Raw genomic sequence first — 16212 nt, 5'->3', positions numbered from 1 at the left:
CTTTAGAAATAGGTACAATGAGGCATTGCATTTAGGGTTTAGGGAAGCCTTTCTTAATTTCCAAATTGATGGTCTTGTGCATGTGAGAGATGAGGATAGGCCCTTCGATTTTAAATTTTTTAGTTTGGTAGTAATTAATGTCCTTACCTTTTTGGTTGTGAGTTGCTTAACCCCAAATTCTTTGTCAACCAAATATATGATTTCATCCTTTATAGAAACATTTGAAATGGTGTCCATGGAATTATGGGTTCATGAAAAAATTTAAGTTAAAAATTCTAGTCTTTTAAGAGAATCAAATTATTCTCTTTAATTTTATGAACTAGATTTTTCCTCCAAAACCTCCTAGGATTAAGTTTAAATAGGAAACTGCCACTCTTGCTTTTTATTTGTCTCTATACCTATTTATCTTTTCAATTTTAAAAGATTCATTAGAAGCATCCACAATTTTACATTAATTATCATACCAATGGATGGTATTTCTATTATTCTTTTTATATGACACCTTAGTAGAGAACTTGACAATGGAAGTAGAGCGGGTTGTAGTAAAATTATGCAAGAGGTCTTTGATTTTGTCTTTCTAAGTTAGGAGGTTTAAATCCTTATTTAAATCCTTTAGAAAGAGATTATATTTACTATTTTCAAAATGAAGGTGCCTTTAATTATCAAAATTTTCTTTCAGGGAGCTTTTGTTAATGTCAAATTTTAGAGTTAATGTTAAAGGTTTATGATCATAGTCAAACTCGTGTTCATTTAAGAGGTCAAAATTTACTATTTAGTAGAAATAGGGATATATAATATCACATCATCCATGACATTATTGGTGAACCCATGATTAAAAATCATTCAGTTGGAGTTTGGCCACTTCATTACACCATTGTAAATTATTAGGTCTTGAGAACTATAAAGCTTGAGTAACAGGGTTGAATGAGGATGGCTAGGGTTTTGGTCTACAGGTAGTTGGATGTTGCCATCGACCTCCAATCCATGCTTGATACTCTTGGTAGTCATAATGGTGAAAATTTGTGCCTCTTTCAACTGTATGGATCAGACCAAGTTATCACGTATGTGTCTTCTGATAGGGTCTTTGTAGGCAAGAATTAGCTTGTCGACGCTGGAGAATTTAAGCTTGGCCCTGACGTCCATGACTTTGACAATCTACAAGGTCCAGAGAGTGATGGTTTAGATATGTCCATCATATTGGCCATATATATGTTGAGTGAACCCTTTCTTGCAGTATTTTCGCCACTCATCTACATGGATCTGGAGAACCTCATTTCCATAAGGGAAACTTGGTGCCTGATCGGTGAAGTTAGAAATCTTAAGGAGTATCATTCTAATAGGAACAATGCGGCAGATGCGGATCCATGGTTTTCTATCTTTGTTTTTTATTGCAAGAATTCGACGCAATGGCAATCTATGCCACAAAGCCGCAAAGAGGTTTCTATGCAACCCCATGAACCATTTTTCCATCACAGAGTGTGATAAGAGCTTAGTATAGGAGGTATGGAGGGAAGGGATTCGAAGGAAAAACTCATCAAACTGTGAGTTTTTTCAACTAGGTCTAGAAGTGGGAGTCTTTTTTCAAATTTTTGGGAAAATCCCAGATGGGAGATCAATCCTCATAGGGGTTCGGGCTATGAATTTGGTACTTGATCTAAAGCAGAATATTTAAAAGATAATGGGTATCCTGATGGAGTTTCAAAATATGATTTATGCATGCATATCTCTGCAAGATTATTTTATGTTGTAAGACTACGACATAAAAAAAAACTCCTTTGTCATCATCAATCTGCGGCTGAGGGGAGGTTTGCCTAGTCACAGTGATCCTAAAGGACCAATTTGGTTTAAGGATGAAATGCAAAGAAAGCTTGATTCACAAAACAAATATGATCTAAATATCAATATTCCTAGACCTTACATTTTGGAATAGATGAAATAGGCTCCGATAATGGCAGTAAATATTCCACAAGTTATAAAATGGTTCTCCACCCTCCAATCCCGAGCATTCATTTGTATATTTAATGGATTTTGGCTAAAACCAAAGGATCTACAACATTGGGTGTGCACACATTGGACTTCAAATTATGAAATCCATATATGCTCTAGCGTTTTTTGTTGTTGTACAATTTGATTGCTTGAAGGATGTGTAATTTGGCCTTAATGACGGCCCATGGTTTTGGGGCAGCTTAGTACATTTTATAACCCCATGGTTTCCAAGGTTTGATGCCAACACCATAGTGGTCTCCAAAATGTCATTTTGCGTCATATTACACAACCTTCCTCTTCCCTTTTGGCACCACTAAAACATAGTTACCGATCAAATGAGAACTATTACCTCAAAACGAGAACTCTAACCAAAAAACCCCAAAAATACATGAAAAAACAACTTGAAAACGAAAAGTGTTGATGCTGGAATAACATTTTTTTTTTTTTATTTTTTTTTTTCGGGGTAAATTTTCAACATTTTTTAAAAATGGAAGTAAAAGCCAATTTTTTTGTGTGCAAAAAACACCCTGAAAACGAAAAGTGTTGATGTTGGAATAACATCCTTTTTTTTCGGGGTAAATTGTCAACATCTTTTAATAACGTTACAGATAAAATATCATGACCTTGAAAAGCCTTAAAATTCCAATGATAGGCATGACGTTAAATATAAAATATCATGTCTCTGAAAAGTATTAAAAATCCAACGATTTTTAGGCATGGTATTAAAGATAAAATATAATGTCTCTAAAAAGCCTTAAAATTCTAAGGATGACATTAAAGATAAAATATCACCTCTATAAAAAGCCTTAAAATTTCAACAATTTTCAGCCATGGTGTTAATATTATTTTAAAAAAATATTACCATTTAATTTATATTAATTTATTTTAATTTTAAGTTTATCATATAAATAACAATTTATTAAATATAATTTAAAGATAAAATATCACCTTAAAAAAGCCTTAAAATTTCAACAAATTTCAGTGATGGTGTTAATATTATTTAAAAAAATATTACCATTTAATTTATATTAATTTTAAGCTTATCATATAAATAGCAATTTATTAAATATAATTTATATCTTATATAATGTATTGAAGTCACTAGATAGGAAATACTTTTATGATAAATAAACAACTTTACAAAACAAATGAATTTATATGTGATTTTGGAGTTTTTGATACCCTTTGCATTAAAACATTTGTTTTTTTTTTAATATTTTGCTTTTAAATAATTTTAAGATTTTGAAATTTGCAATTGTTTTTTAAAAATTTATAAATATATTATTTATAAAAATATATATATATATATATATAAATATATATTTCTTTTGAATTTAATAAATTGAAACTAATAAACATATTGAAGATTACACAAAAAAAAATGTAAATCCCATCAACTACAGAGGAAGTACAGAACAACAAATTGTTCTCCCAGACTTATTACTTCTACATTCTTTTTATTTTGACATATATATCCAATCAAATATATCGATAATATGGAAACATTGAAAAAAAAACTAAAAAAAACACACACACACAAAAATTAGAAAAATAATAACAGTTAAACAAATATATATATATTATAACATAGAAAAATTAAAAAACTTGACAAAAAAATATATCAAAAAAAAAAGAAAAAACAAACACACAAACATAATATTGTAAATAAAAAATAAATAAACACACACACACATATAATTTAAGAAAAGAAATTAAAATTTTGACAAAAAAAAGCATAAAAAAAATAAAAATAAAAATAAAAATATTGAAGAGATAACTATTAAAAACAAATAGACAAAAACATTAAAAAAACACAATAAAAAAAACTTTAAAATAAATAATTAAAAAAAATAAACTTATAAAAGAAAACATTAACAAAAATAAATTGAAAATAAAACAATAAAATAATTCTTCATCTTATGAACCACACTTAACGCATGGACAAATGAATTTTGATGTGATTATCAGGGAAAATATGTCTCAAAACATATATATATTGAAAAAACAATAAAAAAATAAAAAAAAAATATAATAATAAAAAAAAGTATTTAAATAAAAAACTAAAAAAACAAACATTTTAAAGGAAAAAAAATGAAAAATATAAAATTATTAAAAAGAAAATTATAAAATATAAATGAAAAAGTGGGGCTTGGGCAGGGAGCTAAAAGCAACATGTTAAATAAAATAAAAAAATTGAATAAAAAAGTTGAAAAAATAACAAATTTTATGAATTTTTAATGAATTTAATATTCAAAGATGATGACATTTTAAGATGTTTTTCAAAAAAAATGATTAAGATTAGATTTAAAGTAAAAAAACGTAGAACATACAATTTTAAAAACCAATAAATTGAAAAAAAAAAAAAAAAAACTTCAAAAATAAAAATTAGAAACATTAAAAGTTAGTATAAAAAAATATATAAAAAAATATATTAGTTGGTTCGAAACACCGACCAAATAATATTGATGTGATTAATCCAAAAGACTTACTTACTAAACTAAAAAAATTAAAACATTTCTTTTTAAATTAACCAACAAAACAATTGGAAAAAGAAAAAATATATATATATAATATATATATATATATATATATATATGAAATTTAAAAACAATTAATGTTTTTTTAAATAAAAATTTAAAAAAGAACTTAAAAACATTATAAATAAATAAATTTATAAAAATACAAATACAAAAATCAAACCAAGGTAGGCTCGGGCTTGGGCAGTTGGGGAGTTGCAGACAACTCCCCACCAGCCTAGGCCCCAGCCCAGCGCCCCCCTGGGTGACAGGTCCATTCCGGAAATCGACCCATCGCCCAGTGGGTCGCCAGGTTGGGGCCTGGACGGGTGGGGGAGGTTGCACACAACCCTCCCCCGCACACTAGGCCCCAGCCCAACGACCCCTAGGAGGCAAGTCGATTCCTGCTCAGGCCCTAGGCTAGCAGCCCCTTGGCTGTAGGATGATTCTCGCCTAAGCCTTAGGCCAGCGACCCCTAGGTCGTAGTTCGATTCTGGGAATCGGCTTGCGGCCTAAGGGTCATTGGCCTGGGTCTTAGGCAGGCTAAGGAGGTTGCACGCAACCCTCCCCCGCCCGCCTGATAAAGCCCTAGGCCAATGATCCCTTGGTGGTAGGTCGATTCCGGGAATCGGCCTGTTGCCCACATGCCACTGGCCCGGGGCCTGGGCGGACGAGGGAAGCTGTACACAACCCTCCACCACCCGCCCAGCGGCCCCCTGGGAGGCAGGCCAATTCCTAGAATTGCACTGCCTCCCATGGGGCTGTTGGGTAGGGGCTTGGGCCAGCGGGGAGTTGCTCGCAACTCTGCCTGCCCAGGCCCGGGTTGCCCCCGTTTTATTTTTTTGATTGTTTAAATTTTTTTTTTAAATGTTTTTCTAATTTTTAATTTTTTTAAATGTTGTTTTAATCTTTTTGTTTTGTTTTGTTTTGTTTTTTTGTTTTGTTTTGTTTTTTTTTTTAATTAATATTTTAATTTTTTTTTAATATGTTTTATTGTTTCTTTAATTTTTTTTAATTATTGTTTTTAAATTTTGTCTTTTATGATTTTTATTTCTTAAAATTTTATTTTTTAATGTTTGTTTTTTAATATATATATATATATATATATATATATATATATATATATATATAATATAATATGTTTTTTTTAGCTATTTTTTTTTAATTGTTTTGATATTTTTTCCTTTAGTTTTTGTTATTTTCTTTTAATTTAATTGTATTTTGTTATTTGTTATGTTTCTAATTTTTTTCAAGTTTTTCTTTTTAACAATTTTCAATCAATTTTTTTAAAAAACAATTAAAATATTTTTATTTTTAATATAAATTTCATAAAAAAATCATAAAATTTGTTATTTTTTGAAAAATTTTATTCAGTTTTTCATAAAAATATTTTATTTAACATGTTTTTAGTGAAAAAGTCTTGAAATACATATTTTTCTTAATTATATTTATATGCAAAATGTGTATTTTTTTAGAGTCTTTAAAATTGTTATTTTTTAGTGACAATTATTTTATGTGTATTTAAGTATTAATTAACAATATATAAATATATAAAAAATCATAACCTCAAAATATTAATGTTATTATTTTTTTAAAACTTTGCAAAACAAATTAAAAATTTCTTTATAAAAAAACATTGCAAAGAAAAACAAAAAAACACATGTTTGGAAAACCCTTAAAAAATAAACATCTTAGGATGAAAAACAAGAAGATGAATAAGACAACTTGAAAAATGGTAAAATAATCAACATTTAAAAAAAAAAATATTCACACTTAATTCATTAGAAAATTTAAAGTGTCAAAAATAAGCCATGCAGCAAAAAGGGGTTGATGTTGCATGAACACTTTTCAAAATCAACATGAAAATCATAAACATTTAAAAAGTGTTCTCATAAATATTAAAAAAAAATGTTCTACTTGATACATAAGAAAATTTAATGTGACAAAAATATGTTCCAAATAAAAAGGTTTATTCTGAATCACCACTTTTCAAAATCGGGTGATTTTTTGCTACCTCGAAAAAATGGGTACTAGGTCATTTTTTCGTTTGATCGGTAACTATGTTCCAAGTTTTATAAGGAATTGGAAACACTTTGGGGAAGTATGTAAAAGCAGACCTGGATAAATCCTCAAAGGGAATTTTTACCTTTTCTAGGATATGTGTAGAATTAGGCCTTAGCAAGGGTTTACCTAATTATATCCACTCGATTCATGACAGTCTTCGATGGACTCGCCATTTAGATTTTCAAAATGTGGCTTTCCAATGATGTACTTGTCTTCAAACAAGACATTTAAAAAATACATGTCCACGGGCAAAGAAATGCCCAAAAAGAAAAAAGAAACAACCCCAATAGCTAAAAGGTTGGTAGTTTCAGGAGTAGCTCTCCTCATATGAAGAGGATGATGGAACAATGAAAATCCTATGGATGCTCATAAATGACAAGGAACACCTATGGACAGATGGGTTGAGCAGAAGGGATCAATGATTCAAAGCACACAAATGACGGAAGTTGCAACAACCATAGTTCCAATGTAATAGATCAAAGCAGCTCCCTTTGAAAAAGCGATGGGAAGCATTAAGAGACCCCATGCATATGAGAGTTCCAACTCAGACAAAGAGGCATCTTCGAAGGTGCTAGAGAATCAAATGGAAATTGTGGAAGAGAATCAACTAGAAATTGTAAATGTCACTATGAATCAAGGAGTTTAGCGAAAATTAGAGAAAAAGAAAGGTTGAAAAGGGTTGTTAAGTGTCCTTACACTTAGCCCCAAAATGCATTTTTTTTTATAATTGTTTATTAGGCTTCGGTCCTGGTTTATGTTTCTTTTAGGGGACCTCTAATTATTGGAGGAATGTTACTTGGAGCTTTGTGGTTAGCCTTTTGTAGGATTTTTGGCTAACATGATTGAATGCTCTCGGAAATTTACAAAAAGGGATTTTGCCCCTATTTTTCGGGTTGAATAAAATCAACTATTTTTTCTTCAGAAAAAAATAAAAATAAAATAAAGCTTGACTAGCTCAGTACCAAACAAATTCTCAATTGGGTCTTCAATTTTTTTTTATGTATCTACTAGCTAAATCAAGGTCCTCATTTAAGCATAAAGGATTAGGGCTGGAATCATTGCTTAAAAGAAGAGCTTGGCTAGTTGCAATTCTAGTGTTAAAGTGGGCCTAACAAGAGGATATTACCTTCACTCCTTAGATTGTGAATATATTTTTCTAGGCTATTATAGGGGAAATTTTGATCTATATTATTTTTATTATAAAAAATAGAATTAATAAGCATGTAATAATGAATTGTTGTATAAATCCTCTTAACATTGATGTTTGAGATTTCTATCAAGTGTATCGATCAAAATGATCTATCTTATGAAGCCAAATGTGAGGAGAAATGTTTCTTTTTATATAATATGTTATGCCTTTAATCCCTCTACTATAGTATTTCTTGTTTCGTGTTGACCACACAATGAATCTTTCTATGTAAGGGACCTTACACTCATCATGCTTCCATGTTTCAATTAGAAAAATAATATTAATCACACTCAAGATCCAACTTAACAGAGGACCTTTGCATAATGGAAATCCATAATAATTCTCGAAAAGGATCAAGAGTGTCTAAAATTCCTAATTATTATTATCATTCTAGTCTCTACCCCTAATAATAAATTTTCTATTCCTATTTATTGCTCGTTTTCATTCCTTTCTAACTTCCTTTACCTTTTGAACTTCCTTTGTCAACTCAACTTGGTTGGTTGGAATGAGGTCTTCAATTATAAGGATTCCTAACCCTGTTAAGCTCAAAGATTCACTGAGTATGAAATTTTTATGGTCATTTCAACTTACCCTAACATGGATCAACCTACCTTCATGTTTGATTAGTTTTCCCAACCTCTTTACTTCTATGTGATAAGTTGTTCCAATTGTGGGCTTATTTTTTAGTTCTTCTTTTACTATTGCCAATGTGTCCTCATATGTTTTCTCTTTTATACCAATAATTATAAGATTCAAGGCTCTTTGTTATCCTCATGATCCAATTCTATTAGCTTATTCATTTCCTCTTTGATGGGTTTGATACCTAATTTATTTTCCATACTACTTAGTGCCAAATTGCTATTTAGTTTTTCTTCTAACTTTTTGTCTTGTCTCTAAGGTGGAAATTTACTTCGACCTCACCTTGTGTTACTTGTTTATGGTTTTCCATTTCTTCTAATCTAGTCTCTATTTTTTGCAACTAAAGTCTCAATCCCCATTATTCTATTCTCTATCTTGTTTTCTAACAATCTAAATTTTCTCTCAAACATTTCTTCTAACTTTATTTGATGTTTTACTTCTCTTTCTTCCCTTTTTTTTAAATGATTCTATATAATCAGAAAAACTATCTAAGGTGACTTTGCTAATCCTCCTCTTTCTAGTTTGAGTTTTTGTCATATGTCGTGAAGTTCTTATACTTGAAAGTAAAGGAAATAAATAAAAAGAGGAACATATGCACCTCATTTATGAGCAGTAGAGTATAAGCCTAGCCTTAGTCACAACCAAAGATTTAAAAGTAGTTCAACCACTTCTACTCTAGCGTTATGTCTCCCTAGAAAACCACAACAAATAAAATGTCTATTCAAATTCACTAAAGATTTTATATATCTATGAATAGTATAAATATCTCCATATAAATTCTTGAAAAAACATTGTTTAAATTCACCATATAGTTGCAATGTAGAGTTGATCTTTTCTTCAAGGTTGTGATTTTCTTCGACCTCTCCTTCTTGGGTTGCTTCTTTATGTTTTTCCATTTCTTGTAGTCTAGTCTCCATTTTTTGCATTCAAGTCTCAAACCCTAATATTATATTCTCTATCTTGTCTTCTGACACTCTAAATTTTCTATCAAGCATTGTCTCTAACTCTGTTTGATGTCTTTCTACTCTTTCTTCTCTCATTTTTTCTAATAATTCTATATAACCATAGACTATATATGGTGACTTTATTGGGCCTCCCTATGCTAGGTTGAAGTCTTGGCATATGTGAAGTGTTGATACTTGAAAGCAAATAAAATAAATAAGAATAGAGAAAATAAATAAAAAGAGGGACACATATGTTTGATAAATGAGCAATTATACATCTAACCTCATTCATAAGAAAACACTTAAAATCAATACAGCCATTGTGTACCCTAGTGTTGTTTCTAGAAAACCTTAGCCCATAAAATGTTCATTCAAATTAACCATAAAGTTGCATTGGAGTTTATATTAATAGTTCAAATTCACTGTAGTAAAAAACGATATAGAGATTTTCTTCTTTGTTCAAATTCACCTCAAAATTTTTATATCTGTGAAAAATAAAAAATATCCCTTGAAAAGTCCCCAGTCAAATTCATCGTGGAATTGTACCATAGAGTTTAAATTCATCATTCCAATTCACCACAGTTAAACCACAATTTTTTTATTATATATCATATATATAATATGATATATAAAAATAAATTCTTTTAATAAATTTATAAAACTTCTCACTTAATATTTTAGAATATTTTAACTTGGATCCAAGTGATTCATTGATATCTGGTGGCAATGATGACCCTCATGCCATTGTTCCTTAATGCATTAAAGTCTGGGGAATGGTAGCAATGCCCATCTCCCATTCTCACAGGCGTTATTCAATGCACAGGACGGGGTGGCAGAATGTCAAGGACACTACATTAAATTTTGACTTGGGATGTGAAGCTCAGCTTTACTTCTCAAGCAATTATTCATTCCAACATATACAAACTTCTACAGGAGGTTGGTCATTCTCGCATTTGCAGAGTTGTGAAGGATACATAACTTGGAGGTGCTGGTAGTGGCAATTCTCACCAGATAGATATGGTTTTCCATTGCGAATATGTCGGGAAAGGAGAGAAAGGAAGAGGCCATCAGCCTCCTCTTCCATGGCATCACTAGGGAGCTAACCATTTTGATGAGGACCTTCCATAGTACATTAGACAAATGGTTTTAGCAATGGAAGCACAAGAGATAATAAATGTTGGTGACAAACACTAGGTGGTTAGGAATCTGCTTGGTCGACACTTGAGGGACCAAGAAGAGGTTTTATATGTTGTGGCAGGAAAAATCATTGATTTAAACTTCCATCTAGTTCAAGCTTGGTCGACTCTACGTGTTTTAGATAGAGATTTGGGAATTCAATTCCCTCTTCCATCCCCGCCTTTGACTTCTTCCAACTGCCCGAACAACTCGGATCCCTCTTCTTTAAGTCCCCCAAAATCAATCTTTCAAGGACTAAAGCCACATAGCCCTGTGAAGTTGGGGTCTTTTCACAGGAGGGAGAAGAAAATAGGAAAACCATGTAGATCAAGTTATGAGGTGAAGGAGCAAGGCACTGCTAGCAAGGTATCCCAAGCAGACAATTCGATGGGAGAGATATCGTAGAAGGATTCCAACATCAGCGCTAGAGGGACACTCATTGAATGTGAGAGACCACCATAGTTGCCAAAATGACAGATCAATCCCTTTAAGTAATTCACATCATGACCTTCAATCTCTAGGAAAGGCCTTCCCATTTTTTGTTATTCTAATGTTATTTTTTCACTCTAATACAATCTTTTAATGTTTAAAATTGGTTCTATGACACTCAAGGAGACCATCTCGTTTCCCACACAAGGGAAGATGGTCTCTCCCAAGCCCACTCTTCGATAGGTCCTTTTTATTCCCTGAACATGCTCAATTCGAACAAGGTGTTATCGCTCAGGTTGTCCTTCTGGTCGGCATCAAAAGGATACGACTGAGGTAACCACAGACCAATCTTTGGACTGCAGGTTCTAGCCCACCTGCAATCAGAGAGGGCTCTCTCTTTTTTGATTTAGCTTTGTTGATATTGTTTTTACGCTAGTTATTGAGTTCAAGGGGTTTTGTTTTGTTTTTTGGTGGGAAGGATGATGCTTTCAAGTAAAGAGGCAGGGATAGCATGAAAGTTTTAGAACCATTGGGCGTGGAGTCAAGGAGTAGGACTGCTGGTGCGTTTTCCTGGTCACAAGAAGGAATATGGAGCAAGCTAACTGTATATGAAACAATCATACAAGGTAAAAGAGATGGATTAAAGGCCAAGGAATGAGGGGCAATTAAGAATCTCTCATTCAGATTAGCAGAAAGAAGACAAATGAGCCCTATCTAGGAGCAGTTAAGAATTCCTAGATAACAGTCATTCATATGTCAAAATAGGTCAAACATGAGCCATAACAGAATTCATATTCATGCCTAATTCAAGAGGAAAACATTAAGAAGCCACAGAAACTGAGCATAGAGTGCAACCAAGCAAATTCTAAACCAATCCTTTGTTCTGTGACTCGAGCATATGTGAAATCGAAATAACAGAGGTAAGGAAAACTTATTGATTCATATAGCAGCACAAGAATTCCGCATTTAATTCTTCAAACCATTAGACATAGAGCAGACAGTCATTCCTCCAAAGCTTTTCAACAATTTTTGATTAAGTAAAACATCTCAGATATCCAGTGCGAGTCTCTAATGAGGATTATCAACCAACCAACCCTTTAAACAATACAGAGGGTCGGTATATATAGGGAAAATTGTCCAAGAACTAATCTATTACAGCCGACCTAAACAGGTCTGAAAGAAAATGATTACTTTAACCTAATCTTATCCAGAAATAAATGCATGAAAATATCTTTGAGCTACACTGAGGGAAACTGTATCAAACTGAGTTAATGTCTGTCCTGGGTGGCTCGGTGCAGTCCTCCTGTAATAATTGTGATTTGTCCTTTATCTCCACCTCTAACTTGGTTTTGTTGCTGCTTTGCTGGCATTAATGTGCACTAATCCCGACCAGATAGGCTTTTAAATGGCCTTAACTGCTTTGCTGACTTTGATGAAGGTTTTTAATTTTCACCTGATTTGATGTTGCTGAACTGATACTCTTTGCCGCTTCCTGATACTCTTTGGCGTTGATCCTGGAGTCTTTAATATCTTCTGAATGGTTTAGACTGTCCCATCGATCCTTCATGGCAGCTGCTCGGCCTTCTGTTGCTTTAAAAACTATGTTTGCCCCTTTCTGAATGCTTCGCGAAGAAAAACGGGTCATTCTGCGCCTTTCGGGCTTGCTGGGGGCTGCGCGATGAGGGGCTTTCCACTTTGGCCATGAAAAACTGCCTCAGAATTTGAATTCGGGCTTCCTAAGCACAATTTTCACCCTTCGCGCCTTTTTGAGTGATGACGTCAGCGGGTGGGACTCAGTACGGCGGGTGACGTGGTGGGATGACGTCAGCTGATGACGTCAGCAGTACAGCGGGTGACGTGGCGGTACACGGTGGCAGTGACGTGGCAATGGTGAGTTGGCAGTATGGTCGTACGGGGCTGACGCAGCAGGATGACGTCACTGGGCGGAGGACGTGGTGCCGACGTCACCCAGGGGAGGGTGGTTTGGCGGTTTCGGGCGCACCACCTTTGCACTGGAGTGGTTTGGGAGGAGGGGGCTCCGCCACGCCTGGGAGGGCGACGCGTGGCGGGAGTACGGCGGGAAAACCGCCCATCTCCCGGACGCTAAACATCGGCGGCTTCGGAGATGAAAAAGCCCGCCCGCCGTTGATCTGAGGCACGGGCGATCGGACGGTTGGCGGGACGGGTAAGGCGGCGGAGGGATAAGGGACGGGGCCCGCGCGCCTTTTGATTAATTTATTATGTGACGGGGGGGTTTAAAACATTAGGGAAGTGGGTTATGGGGTTATAAACGAGCGGGGGTTAAATGTTTATGAGCAAAACCTTAGGATAAGGGCGGAAAAGTGGGTTTTATACATGGTTTGCGCACCGGGGGTAAAGTTCAATGTTTATTCAAACATTTTTAACACTAAACTTTAAACAATCAGCGAGAGGGGGTGAGAATGATGAAATGTTTATGGGTAAAGGGGAACGAAAAGGTTATTAACTTAACCAGATGTCAAGTTAATCCCAGGGTTTGGACGTGGAAGGCTAATGTCAAGCTCTAGGTGAACTCAACATTTCCCAAACTTGATATTATATGGCTATAGTGCCAGGGAGGGGGTATTTAATATTTTTGGGATTTTATATATTTTGCATAATAGGGGATAAGGGAATAGACTAGGGAGTTAGATAATAGAGTTAGGAGTTAATATGAAAATGACCAGAAAGCGCTAAGTATGGGACCTTAGGCTATTTTGGGGAAAAAGTGACTCATAGAGTGAAACAACAGTACTCCTAAGCAAAGAGGACCTTCACTTAGGCAAATATAATGGAAAATGATGAAACTAAGAGGAATCAAGCAGATCTTGACCTCTTCAGGGAAGTTAGTAAGTGATTTGGGAAAGAAGAAGAAGGGGAAGTTAGTAATGTCCAGTTTGAGCTCCTCCAAATGGAAAACTGCCTCCAACTTGTGATCTGAATAAATATGACACTTGACAACAAGAAATGGATCACAAGTCATGATTCTGCAACTACACAGCTACCTACCCAGCCTACCTTCCTAACATTTTTTCTTCTTTTTGGTGGGTGCACTTAGACTTGCAGACCCAACTTCACAATTTTTCTTTTGACTGCCCTCCTATCTAAATCTACACTTATTTCTGCCAAGGGCCCAGATTAAGCAGTTGGGCTCCTTTGATTCTCTACCTATCTATAAATCTGCCAAGATTAAGCTGTTTGGACAGATATCATTCTCTATATTCTAAAACAAGAAATTGAAACCTAGGGAGGCCAGGATTAAGCTGTTTGGCCTTCCCTTAACTGAAAAACTTTTCAAAAATGAAATAACTCATCAAAGTTAGAATACAGTAGTGGTATTTAGACTAGCACACTTTCATGGCCTCTTCTTTGGCCTCTTCTGGAAATATGGAACCTTGCAGCATGAAAGATGACATATTTGGCATGTAAAAATGTCAATCATGAAATATGAACACCTGTTGCAATAGGAGGCTAACAGTGGCTCCACTTGGGGATGGCTTTTCCTTGTGAAAAGCCAAGAACAGCAGGTCAGACTGCCTTGATCTTCTGTTGTTGTTGTAGACTGGAAACACTTCTTTGTGCTGACTGTTAGATAATTGAAACTTTGGAATAAGAATGGCACTTTCCCTCAACTGAATTGCTGTGAACTATGAAGCAGTGCCTGCTTTCTTCTGCGTGCTTGATGTTATGTACAGTATTGCTTGAGCATTGTGCCTTTGAAAAACAGAGATCAAAAATTGATGTGTTTGCTTTAGCTCTGGTCTAGAAACAGTTGCTGATGTGAAATTTTAAAAAATGCTCCTCTCTTATTGATACTGTTTGACTGAAGACTGCAAGCTGCCCACTGTTTGCTTTCACCATAAATTTCTGTGATATGACAGTGCTACTCTTGCTGTTTTGCTGAAATTAATGCAGAGACAGAGCTTTTAAAAGTGGAGTATTTGCATTGGCTGTATCTTCACAAAATTTACTGCTGTTCCTATAACAATCGGTCTGCTTATATAAAAATGAAAACAGGGTGCTGATATATACAAATATTACTGTACAAGAAATATATACAGAGCTGTATTGTATCCCTTTAAAAGGGATCATGGTAATGTTTCAGCATACGGCCATTAACAGGGCCTTCTTCAGTTGTGCTGCCCTCTACAGATTTGAGAAAATATGTGTTATTTCCCTGAACAGCAGAAATAATGAATGGCCCTTTCCATAAAAAATCAAACTTTGCATGTTTTCCCTTGTCTTCTCTCCATGAATCCCACCTTAGAACTTTGTCACCAATATAGAAATCCTCAGCCTTAGCTCTCTTATCAAACATCCTTTTGAGCTTTTCTTGAAAAATCTGAGCTCTATCATAAACTTGCTCTCTGGTTTGCTAAAGATGAATGGTTTGGTTGATTCTTCGTTGAATGTCATTTGGTTCAGCCTGAATCTCCTGTAACAGTCTGATAGTAGGGATGCCCAAAGATGAAGGAAACCTAGCTTCCATGCCATATACTAGCTCATAAGGGCTCATCCCAATGGATTTCTTTGTTGAAAGTCTGTCTGCCCATAGGGCATTTGTGAGCTTTCTATGCCAGTTCTTCTTGTTTTCTTCTAGCACTTTCTTTATGATATTAATCAGGCTCTTATTAGATGACTCAGCCAAGCCATTACCTTGGGGGTAATAGGCTGTGGAATGCCCCAAGGTGATGTGAAATTTGTGGCAAAAATTGATCATTTTTTTGGATTTAAAAGCAGCGGCGTTATCAGTAATGATCTTCTCAGGGCAGCCAAATCTAGAGAGGATGTTGCACTCAAGGAATTGGATAATGATGGTGTCATTGGCTTGTCTGCATGGGATGGCTTCAACCCTCTTGGTGAAATAGTCAGTGGCTGTTAAAATCCATTTGTGCTGGCCTAAGGAAGAGGGATGGATTTCTCCAATGAAGTCAAGACCCCATTGTTGAAAAGGCCTTTCAGTTGAGATGGGTTTAAGGGGCAGGGGCAACAACTTTCTTTTGCCCTCAAAGATTTGGCATTTGTGACATGAAATGGCAAACTTCTTTACATCTGCAAAAAGAGAGGGCCAATAGAAACCAACCCTTAGAATTTTATCAGCTGTGGATTTCCAATATAGATGTCCTCCACAGTCACCTGCATGGAATTCTTTCATGACATTGTTAGTCTCATTCATGATTAAACAATTAAGCAATATACCTTCATGATTTTTCCAAAATAATGCACCATCTATGACACAAAACTTCAAAGC

The sequence above is a fragment of the Pinus tabuliformis genome, chromosome J, assembly GCF_031772625.1.
Source record: "Pinus tabuliformis cultivar Carrire ecotype Pingquan chromosome J, CPIR1, whole genome shotgun sequence".
Taxonomy (NCBI): Eukaryota; Viridiplantae; Streptophyta; class Pinopsida; order Pinales; family Pinaceae; genus Pinus; species Pinus tabuliformis.
The sequence above is the reverse complement of the archived record's forward strand: the minus strand, read 5'-3'. Positions refer to the sequence as shown.